Genomic DNA, 12034 nt, shown 5'->3' with positions numbered 1-12034 from the left:
ATTTGGAAAATATACAGGGCCCTGCAAAGGGCCCGGGAGGGCCCTCAGCAACGGGCTTGCATGGTCATATGTATTTGTAAATTTTTCAAAAGTAATATATTTTAACTGCAAATGGTTAAAACTATTTTTCCATCAGATTTCCCCTCATATTGGGTGGTTTGGGTATGTATTTTGTTTGGATTTAGTGGGTTATGTTTATGGGCTTCAGAGTCACCTCTGTGTATAGTTAAGTCATTGACAGTCACCCGCATCCTAGGAATGGCTTCTACAAGATCCTGTCTCCCTTGCTTCCAGTTCACCTTGACACAAAGATCCAGGACCAGAAGTTGCACTGTAATGTGTGCTCACAGTGTTTGGGGTAGTGGAGCAGAAACAAGATTTGAAATATATGAAGCTAGAACCTAGTCTGCAGAATCTCCTTCCAAACATGAAATGTGAAATTGTGAGCTGTGAGCTGTGAGCTGTAAGCTTGGGTTGCCATCAACACGTGTTGAGAAACGCAATGCACACACGTGTAAACATACCATTCTGGTGTTTAAAGGGTGGAAATGGATAAGATAGGCTTTATCAGCATCCCCTGTGTTGGAAGGTCAAAGCCTATGCTGGCATTGCAAACAGCGGGCATGTTTGTGTGAAGTCCTGCTTCACGTATCCATGATCGAATGGCATCCTAGAATATATATCTCACTTCTTGTCCTGATGGTCTCATGGTCCCAGAAAAGACGGCATACAAACTGACACGCAGGCAGTGACATGGCCCTGAAATTGTAGCACTAATATAGAGAAGAAATTTGATCCACTTTTCACAAATTTGACAGCAGTTCAAAAACTTTACATGGAAAGCCAGTCACAGGAGACATTTAATATTTTATCTAATCTAATTTTGCTGTATTAAGGATTAAGAACCCAGGTGAACACTTGTAATCATATTACTTGGGAGGTTGAGACAGGAGGATTGCAGCTTTGCTGCCAGTGTCAGATACTTAGTGAGGACCTCTGCAACTTAGTAAGATCCTGTTTCAATATAAAGAATAAAAAATAGGGCTAGAGGTGTAGCTTGGAGGTAGAAGTCCCCTAGGTTCAATTCCCAGTACCACCAAAAAAAAAAAAAAAAAAAAAGAAACAGAACCCAGAATCTGACACATGCTAGACAAGGGTTCTACCACTCATATACTCAGATACATCCCCAGCTGTACTGATTTTGTTTTAAAATAGAGTCTTGCTGAGTTGCCCAGGCTGACCTCAAACTTATAAGACCCTCCTGCCTCAGCCTCCCAAGTACAGTCATGTTCCACCACACCTGGCAAAACTTAAAGCCACTATTAATAAAAAACTAAAGTTTGAGTATGCTTTACTAAGAGATTGAATTATCTATTTTATCCATAGAATATGATTTTCCAAAAGTATTGTATAAAAAGAGGTGATTTAAAATTATGAATCCAGGCTGGGCATGGTGGCGCACACTTGTAATCCCTGTGCTTAGGAAGTGGAGACAAGAGGATCGCGCAGGTTCGAAGCCAGGCGCGCTGGCTTAAGAGACCCTGTTTTCAAATAAAAATATAAAAAATAGGTCTGGGAGTGTAGTCTGGAGGTAGAAGTGCTTCCAGGAACCCTAGCACCACCAATAAAATAAAATAAAATAAAATTATGAATCCAGAAAACATGAAAAAGTCATGTCATGCATTAATTAATTCATCAATTTAAATAATTTTAAAATAAACTGGGCATGGATTACATACCTGTAATCCAAATACTTGGGAGGCTGAGACAGGAGAATCACAGGTCCAAGTCCAGCAACCAGTAACTTAGACCCTGTTTCAAAATAAAATTTTTTTATTTGTTTCCAAATAAAAATATAAAAAATAGGTCTGGGAGAGTAGCCCGGAGGTAGAAGGGCTTCCAGAAACCCCAGTACCACACACACACACACACACACACACACACACAAAAATATATATATATATATACACACACATATATAATAATTTTAAAGGAAAAATAAGATTATTTGTATCAATTTTGTGGAATTAATACAAATAATGTCCATAGGTTCAGTCCCCAGTAACACACACACACACACACACACACACACACACACACACACACACACACAATAAACTGCTTGACATAGCATAGCATGTGCAAGGTCTTGGGTTCCATAAAGAGAGAGATCAAGCAAGAGCGAGCCAGCAAAAAGGAAGCCACAGTCCTTTTGTAGCCTAAAGACACCCTGCCACTTTTGCCTCGTTCTTTGTGTTAGGTGTAAGTCTTAGGTCCAGCCTACACTTTGCAGGTGGTATTACACAAGGGCTCGGATGCCTGAGGTAGAGATCCTTGGGACTATTCATTATGAGCCATTTTACCTAGAATCAAGCTAATGATCCCTCAAATAATTGGAACCCATTCAAGCAGAAAAGGTTCTCCAGTTGACATGATCCTCCTCCTCCTCCTCCTCCTCCTCCTCCTCCTCCTTCTCCTCCTCCTCCTTCTCCTCCTCCTCTTCCTCCTTCTTTTTGTGGTACTGGGGGTATTCTACTCTGAGCTATACCCTCAGCCCTACTTCTTTTTTCTAAAACAGTATCTCAGCTGAGCGTGGTGGTACATGCTTGTAATCCCAGCATTTAGGAGGCTGAGACAGTAGGATCGTGGTTCGTGGAAAGACTCAGCTACTTAGCAAGGCCCTTTGCAACTCAGTGAGACTCTGTTTCAAAATAAAGAATAAAAAAATAGGGCTGGGGGTATAGCTCGGAGGTAGTATGCCCCTGGGCTCCATCCCCAGTACTGAAAAAAAGAATAGGGTCTCACTAAATTGCTGGGGGCCTAAGATGCTGAGGCTGCCTTGAACCTACAATCCTCCTGTCTTAGCCTCCCAAGTACTGGAATTACAGGTGTGTATCAAGTATGTAACCATTGTGTGTGTGTGTGTGTGTGTGTGTGTGTGTGTGTGTGTGTTACTGGAAATTGAATCCTGGGGCATTATACAGCCGAGCTACACTCCCAGCCCTATTTGTGTGTGAGTGTGTGTGTGTGTGTGTGTGTGTGTTACTGGGGATGGAACCCAGGGACTTTCTACCTCCAGACTACACTCCCATCACACTGGCAACATGATTCTTTTTTGTTGTCCGAAAATGAGGAGATGTAATCAGATGTAAGTCCTAATTCAAATATAAATCCTAATTGAGGACTGAGATTACTTTTTGTTGGAATGCTGATATTTTCAGGATTACATTCATGATTCATGGGGGAAGAAAACAAAATACATGAAATCTGGTCCAACATCTAAAATCCTAACAGTATCAGTAAAATACTTGGAAACTTCCATTTTAAAATTCTACAACCACAGGGAAGGATGTAGCTCAGCAAATGAGAGCTTGACTGCTGTGGCACACGCTTGTAATCCCAGTACTCGTCTGAGACAGGAAGATCATAGGTTTGAGGTCAGCCTTAGAAACTTAGTGAGACCCTGTTTCAAAGGAATAAAATAGGACTAGGGTATAACTTGGAGGTAGAATGCCCCTGAGTTCAATCTCCAGTACCATACACGTACAAAAAAAACTTTATGGAGGTGGGTGTGGTGGTGCACACTTATAACCCCAATGTTTTGGAGGCCAAGGTGGGAGGATGGCAGGTTTGAGGACAGCCTCAGCAAATAGTGAAACTCTCATTAATCTAGAGATAACCTATTTCCAAATAAGAATAAAATCTCCAGTGCCATAAAATAAATATTTCTACTGGTTTTCCATGTCATGAAAATATCACCCAGATTCCACTTCTAATTAAAACTCCCGTGTAAAATGAATCCTCTTTCTTTCTTTCCTTCTTTTCTTTTTTTTTTTCTTTCTTTTTTGGTGGTACTGGGGGTGGAACCCAGAGGCTTTCTACCTCTGGGCTATACTCCCAGACTTTTTTTATATTTTATTTGGAAACAGGGTCTCACTAAGTTGCTGAGAGCCTCACTAAGCAGCTGAGGCTGGCTTCTAACCCGTGCGATCCTCCTGTCTCAGCCTCCCAAGCGCGGGGATTACAAGTGTGCGCCACCACGCCCAGCTTCGTTTTTTTTTATTACAATACTTTCTTTCCCTTTCTTTCTTTCTTTCTTTCTTTCTTTCTTTCTTTCTTTCTTTTTTTTTTTTTTTTTTTTTAACTGCAGTACTGGGGATTTAACCCAGGGGCATTCTGCCTTTGAGCTACACCCCCAGCCCTATTTTTTTATTCTTTACTTTGAAACAAGGTCTCATTAAATTGTGGAGGGCTCACTAAGTAGCTGAGGCTGGCTGCAAACCTGTGATCCTCCTGTCTCAGCCTCCCAAGTACTGGGATTACAAGCATGTGCCATCAAGCCTGGCTCCCTTTCCCTTCTTCAATTTACTTCCTCTCTTATTGTTCCCAGCAAGAATTTTCCATCGCATCCAGACTCATCCAGTGCTCTCTCCTCAGGGCCACCCATAGCAATCAGCCTGACTGCCAATTCAGAGATCCTTCATCTCACTCTGAGTCACATTCTCCTATTTATTTATTTATTTATTTATTTATTTATTTATTTATTTATTTGTGGTACTGGGGGTTCATCTCACTCTGAATCACATTCTCCCCATCCTTCATTTATTTATTTATTTATTTATTTATTTATTTATTTATTTATTTATTTATTTTTGGTGGTACTGGGGGTGGAACCCAGAGACTTTCTACCTCCAGGCTATACTCCCAGACCTATTTTATATTTTATTAGGAAACAGGGTCTCACTAAGTTGCTGAGACCCTCACTAAGTAGCTGAGGCTGGCTTCGAACCTGTGCGATCCTCCTGTCTCAGCCTCCCAAACACTGGGATTACAGGCGTGCGCCACCACGTCCGGCTTCTCATCCTTCCTTTAAAAGTCTGCCGAAGCTCACCTTCCAGACTAATTCCAGCAGGTATTTTTCCTTCCTTCCTTCTTTCCTTTCTTCCACCCACCCACCCTCTTTCTTTCTTTCTTTTTTTCTTTCCTTCCTTCCTTCCTTCCTTCCTTCCTTCCTTCCTTCTTTCTTTCTTTCTTTCTTTCTTTCTTTCTTTCTTTCTTTCTTTCTTTCTTTCTTTCTTTCTTTCTTTCTTTCTCCTGGTCTGGGGATGGAACCCAGGGTCATTTGACCTCCGAGCTACACCCCCAACCCTATTTTTTATTCTTTATTTTGAAACAGGGTCTCACTAAATGATGGAGGGCCTCACAAATAGCTGAGGCTGTCCAAGAACTGATCCTCCAGTCTCAGCCTCCCGAATGCTGGGAGATTAGAAGCGTGTCCACAAGTTGGGAGCAGAGCCGTTGGTGGCAAGGATGTCTTCATCCTTTGAGGGGAGACAGCCTGATGGCGTAGAGCTTCATGATAAGGTTGGGTGGAGAGGTGAGCGGGATGAAAGTGGAATATTATGTAAAATATTAGTTTAAAAAGAATGGTGGTAGCCAGGTGTGGTGATGCACGCCTGTAATCACAGTACTTGGGAAATTGAGACAGGAGGATCACAGGCTCAAGGCCAGCCACAGTAACTTGGGGACTCTCAACAATTTAGCAAGACCTTGTTACAAAATAAAAAATTTTAAAAAGGGCTGGAGGTACAGCTTGAAGTTAGAAAATCCTGGGTTCATTCTCAGTTCATTAAAATAAATAAATTAAAGCCGCATGTGGTGGCACACACTTTTAATCCCAGTATTTGGGAGGCTGAGACAGGAGGATCTTTGGTTCTCAGCCAGCCTCAGCTTAGTAAGGTCCTGCTTTAAAAAGGGGGGGGGGGCTAGAGGTGTAGTTTGGAGGTAGAATGCTCCTGGATTTAATCTCTAGTACAAATAAATAAATAAATGTTAATTGATGGATAGTGGTGGGCAAGAGAAATACACGATGTATCGTGTGTGTGTGTGTGTGTGTGTGTGTGTGTGTGTGTGTGTGTGTGTGTTACTAGGGATGGAATTCAGGGACTTTCTACTTCTGAGCTACATTTCCAGCCCTATTTTATTTTATTTTTATCCTACCTTATTCTATGGTACTGGGGGTTGAACTCAGAGGCATTCTACCTCCAAGCTACACTCTTAGTCCAATTTTTTTTCTTTTCTTTTCTTTCTTTCTTTCTTTTTCTTTTTCTTTTCTTTTTTTTTTTTTTTTGTGGTACTGGGGTTCCTGGAAACCCTTCTACCTCCGGGCCACACTCCCAGACCTATTTTTATATTTTTATTTGGAAACAGGGTCTCTTAAGCCAGCAAGGCTGGCTTCGAACCTGAGCAATCCTCCTGTCTCAGCCTCCCAAGAGTGAGGATTATAAGCGTGCAACACCACGCCCGGCTTAGCCCTATTTTTTATTGTTATTTTGAAGCAGGGTCTCATTAGGTTAATGAGAGTCTCACTACTTGCTGAGGCTGTCCTTGAACCTGAGATCCTCCTGTCTCAACCTCCCAAGTACTTAAATCACAAGCATGTGCCACCACACCCCAGCTTGCTTATTTATTTAGTGGTACTGGGGATGGGACCCAGGGGCATCCTACCTCCGAGCTACACCCCCAGCCCTGTTTTTAATTCTTTATTTTGAAATGGGATCTCACTGAGTTTCAAAGGGCCTCACTAAGCAGCTGAGGCTGGCTTCAGACCTGCGCTACCCTCCTGTCTCAGCCTCCCAAGTATTGGGATTACAAGCGTGCAGCACCACACCTGGCATTTATTTATTTATTTATTTGTTTGTTTATTTATTTATTTATTTTGGTTGTACTGGGGTTTCTGGAAACTCTTCTACCTCTGGGCTACACTCCTAGACCTATTTTTATAGTTTTATTTGGAAACAGCGTGGGCCACCATGCCCAGCCATTTCTTTTTAAAATTTTGAAACAGGGTTTCACTCAGTTGCAGAAGGCCTCACTAAGTTGCTGAGACTGGCCTTAAACCTGTGACCCTCCTATCTCAGCCTTCCAAGTACTGAGATTACAAGTGTTTGCCACCATGCCCAGAGGATATATCCAACTTTAACTTATAAAAAACATGGTTTGAAGAAGTGACTGGCCAAATAAAGACTGGCCTGTGTGACTCATCCTGCAAGGTGGCCCCAGGTTCCACCTCTTGTGGCCAGATCAGTAACCCAGAATCCTAAACACACAGTCACAGCTAGCCTGTGTTCTGTGTAGCTGGAGAAACAACTTGCAACTCAGGGAAGGTTTTTCCGTGCGGGGTTGGGGGTGGTAGACCCCAGACCCTTGGGCAAGCTATGCAAGTGGTCCACCTCTGGGCTACTTAGAAGACAAGAAATGTTTTTGCACAGGTGTTGTACTAAATATTGTAATCATTTGAGACTTCTGCATCCAGGTGTGATGGCATACTCTTATAATCCCAGTACTTGGGAGGCAGATACAGGAGGATTGCAAGTTCACGGACAGCCTCAGCTACCTAGTGAGGACCTCTGTAACTTAGTGAGATCCTATCTCAAAAATAAAGAATAAAAAATAGGTCTAGGAGTGTAGCTCAGAGGTAGAATGCCTCTGGGATTAAATCCCCAGTACTGAAGAAAAAGAAAAAAGAAAAAGAAAACTTCTGCTAGAGTTTCTGTGTTCTATTGCTGATTTGAAGTGTTTTATATGTTTTAAGAGAGTCTGACATATTAGGTGTATGTTTTTAAGTGAAAAGCTTAGATGTCCTTAATTAAGTTTGTAATCACTGTTTAAGCATTTAAGGAAATCTGATTAATAAATCGAGAAATTGTTTCTTGTTGTGCATGTAAATGTTACTTAAGTGCTGGAGAAGTTTGATTAGACTTTTATTAAGTGTTCACAGTGCTGATGCGGGATACATTTACTAGAGTGTGACTGCACTTTGAAATGTGTAAGAGAATTTGGTGAATGTGTTAAATGGTTAGGAGTACTTAATAAAATTCCAATAATTTATTTGGGTTTGGGAGGCTAAGACAGGAGGATTGCATATTCGAGGCCAGTCTCAGCAAGGGAGACTCTCAGCAATTTGGTGAGAACCTGATTCAAAATAAATAATAATGATAATAACAATAATAATGATAATAACAATAATAATGATAATAACAATAATAATGATAATAACAATAATAATGATAATAAGAGCTGGGGTCTTATTTAGAGGTAGAATCCCCTGGATTCAGTCCTCAGTACCTTCCAAAATTCAATAGTACAAGTTTTTAACATGGTTATTAATCAAAGTACAAGTAAAATGGGCATTTTAAATTTTAAAACAAACTATAATACAGAGATATGGGAAGCCAGGCGTGGTGGCGCACGCTTGCAATCCCAGCATTCGGGAGGCTGAGACCGGAGGATCGCGGTTCACGGACGGCCCCAGCTACTTAGTGAGGCCCTCTGCAACTCAGTGAGACCCTGTTTCAAAATAAAGAATAAAAACTAGGGCTGGGAGGTAGAAAACTGTAGCTCGGAGGTAGAATGCCCCTGGGTTCCATCTCCAGACCCTAAAAAAAAAAAAAAAAAAGAAAAGAAAAAGGTGTAGGAATGTAGATTGGAGGTAGAATGTCCCTGGCTAAAATCCCCAGAACCAAAAGAAGAGAACAAGCTGCCCAAGATGATTATATATTTTAAAAAACATAGTTAGATTCCTGTTTACACACATATACGCATAGAGAAAACTAAACTTGATGGATCAATCTCAAAGAGTAACTAGCCACTAAAAGTGGATAGAGGTAGAGTGGGTGTGTTCTTTTCAACTTTTGTGGCCTGGAAGGAGCTAGGACAACATCAGCACTACAGATCTCAGCTTCTATGAACGGGGAGACAGAAACAGCTTTCCAGAGAGCTGCAGGAGATGGTGTTTCCTTGGGGTAAAGCCAGGTTGGCAAGAAATGAGAACGCACTTTTTTTGGGGGGGGGTACTGGGGTACTCTGAGCTACACCTCCTGCCCTATTTTTTATTCTTTATTTTGAAATAGGGTCTCATTGAGTTGCAAGGGTCTCACTAAGTAGCTGAGGCTGTCTATGAACCGCGACCCTCCTGTCTCAGCCTCCCGAATGCTGGGATTACAGGTGTGTGCCACCACGCCTGGCTCTTTTGATTCAACCCCTTGTACGCTTCCAAGAACCACGGCATTATTCCACCTTCCAAATGTCAGGCTGTGCCTCTCTCCCTCCACCACGTTTCCATCTATAAAATGTATTCTTTCCAGAACTATGTTTCCCTGCCAATCTCCGGGGCACATCTAGTTTGCATAATAGTGATCTTGGTCTCCTTTCTCTCCATCCTTCTCACAGAAAAGTCCTGCCTTGTGCCCAAGACTACAAAAAGCAGAAGCAGCAGCCCCAGCAGCAGCCCCAGCAGCAGCAGCTTTATGATTTTGTATCCTGAACAGCACTCCACCCAGGCTGATGCTTTAAAACTTGTAATCATCCGTTTCCTTTAAAACTCACAGCAGTGAAGCCAACTAGACGGCAGTGCGTTCAGGCTTAGCCATCAGAAGGTACACCGCCTCCGCTCTCCCATGACCAGCCCCGCATCGCCTTATCTTCTATCTCATACTTCCTTCCTCTTGTTCTGTTTCTGACCAAGTAGACACTAGATTTTTTTTTTTTTTTTAGACAGGCTCTTGGAAACTTCATTGAAGGAAACACTTCAATGGACATGATGTACCTACACAAAATTATCATCAGTGCCAATCCCACTGCCATGCATGGGGAAGGCGAGGGTGTGGGGTGGAGGCTCACAAGTGCTGTGTGCATGTGTGTCTCTACCGCTCTGAACTTCGTCATGATGCATGATTACAATGTACCAGAGAGAGAGAGAAACAGAGAGAGACAGGAGAGAGTATGACCCCAGGCTAACCTCGAATTCCTGGGCTCAAGCAATTTTCCTGCCTCAGCCTCCTGAGAAGCTAGACTGTGTCCAGTTAACAGTTAATGTTTAAACATTTTTTTAATTAATTTATTTTTTAAATTGGTGCATTGTAGTCATATATCAATCACATTGGAGTACAAGACTTGAGAGGATATACAAGCACACATCATCCAATTAGCCCTCCTCCAGCCCCCGTCCCATTCCCTCCCCCTCCCTCCATCCCACACTTCTTTGGTGATTTACTTTGATACATTTCTTTATGTACCTCCTGCATTTTAAAGAGGCTCCGTCCTCCAGTATTACATACCCTCTGATTGGTCACATTAGTTGCTTCACTATAGGGCCCTTTCTATAGCTCAACCTCTTCCTGTTGCCCTTTTCCTCCTAGTTATTACTGATTAAGAGAAGCGTCTGATTTATATTTTCTGCGATATTTCTCTGTGCATGCTGCGTTGCAAGTACCAATCCCACTCTTGATGGTCCCAGTAGTGGCCTGGCTACTCAGTGGACTGATCCAGACCTTGCTGGCTCACGCAGCGGCCTTGCCTCATGGGAGGACCCAGTTCTGGTCTCGCTGGCCCCTGAACCGGTCAAACCCCTAAGCTGGCTTTGGTCCCGACCTTGGAGGCCGCAGGAGTGAACTTGCCTCACACCAGGCTCCGATGCTGGCCATTGGCCCCTGCACCGGTCTAACCCCTTGGCAGGATTCCAATCCCGGCCTCGGAGGCCCCAACACTGGTAATGCCTCACGGCAGGCTCCGATGCCGGCCTCACTGGCCCCAGCACCGGCCTAACCCCTCGGCAGGCTCCGATCCCGGCCTCAGAGGCCCCAGTACCGGCCTTGCCTCAAGGCAGGCTCCGATGCCGGCCTCGCTGGCCCCAGCAGCGGCCTAACCCCTCGGCAGGCTCCGATCCCGGCCTCGGAGGCCCCAGCACTGGTCATGCCTCAAGGCAGGCTCCGATGCCGGCCTCGCTGGCCCCAGCACCGGCCTAACCCCTCGGCAGGCTCTTATCCTGGCCTCGGAGGCCCCAGTACCGGTCATGCCTCACGGCAGGCTCCGATGCCGGCCCGCTGGCCCCAGCACCGGCCTAACCCCTCGGCATGCTCCGATCCCGGCCTCGGAGGCCCCAGCACTGGTCATGCCTCAAGGCAGGCTCCGCTGCCGGCCTCGTTGGCCCCAGCACCGGCCTAACCCCTCGGCAAGCTCTTATCCTGGCCTCGGAGGCCCCAGTACCGGCCTTGCCTCACGGCAGGCTCCGATGCCGGCCTTGCTGGCCCCAGCACCGGCCTAACCCCTCGGCAGGCTCTTATCCTGGCCTCGAGGCCCCAGTACCGGCCTTGCCTCAAGGCAGGCTCCGATGCCGGCCTCGCTGGCCCCAGCACCGGCCTAACCCCTCAGCAGGCTCTTATCCTGGCCTCGGAGGCCCCAGTACCGGCCTTGCCTCACGGCAGGCTCCGATGCCAGCCTCGCTGGCCCCAGCAGCGGCCTAACCCCTCGGCAGGCTCCGATCCCGGCCTCAGAGGCCCCAGTACCGGCCTTGCCTCAAGGCAGGCTCCGATGCCGGCCTCGCTGGCCCCAGCAGCGGCCTAACCCCTCGGCAGGCTCCGATCCCGGCCTCGGAGGCCCCAGCACCGGTCATGCCTCAAGGCAGGCTCCGATGCCGGCCTCGCTGGCCCCAGCACCGGCCTAACCCCTCGGCAGGCTCTTATCCTGGCCTCGGAGGCCCCAGTACCGGCCTTGCCTCACGGCAGGCTCCGATGCCGGCCTCGCTGGCCCCAGCACCGGCCTAACCCCTCAGCAGGCTCTTATCCTGGCCTCGGAGGCCCCAGTACCGGCCTTGCCTCACGGCAGGCTCCGATGCCGGCCTCACTGGCCCCAGCACCGGCCTAACCCCTCGGCAGGCTCTTATCCTGGCCTAGAGGCCCCAGTACCGGCCTTGCCTCAAGGCAGGCTCCGATGCCGGCCTCGCTGGCCCCAGCACCGGCCTAACCCCTCAGCAGGCTCCGGTCCCGTCCTCGGGGGCCCCAATACTGGCCTTGCCTCACGGCAGGCTCCGATGCCGGCCTCGCTGACCCCAGCACCGGCCTAACCCCTCAGCAAGTTCCGGACCCGACCTCGGAGGCCCTAGCACAAGCCTTGCATCATGGCAGGCTCCAATGCCGGCCTCGCTGGCCCCAGCATCGGTCTAACCCCTCTGCATGTTCCAATCCTGGCCACGGAG

This window comes from Muscardinus avellanarius (genome assembly GCF_963383645.1).
Source record: "Muscardinus avellanarius genome assembly, chromosome: 2".
Taxonomy (NCBI): domain Eukaryota; kingdom Metazoa; phylum Chordata; class Mammalia; order Rodentia; family Gliridae; genus Muscardinus; species Muscardinus avellanarius.
This window is presented reverse-complemented; position numbering follows the sequence as displayed.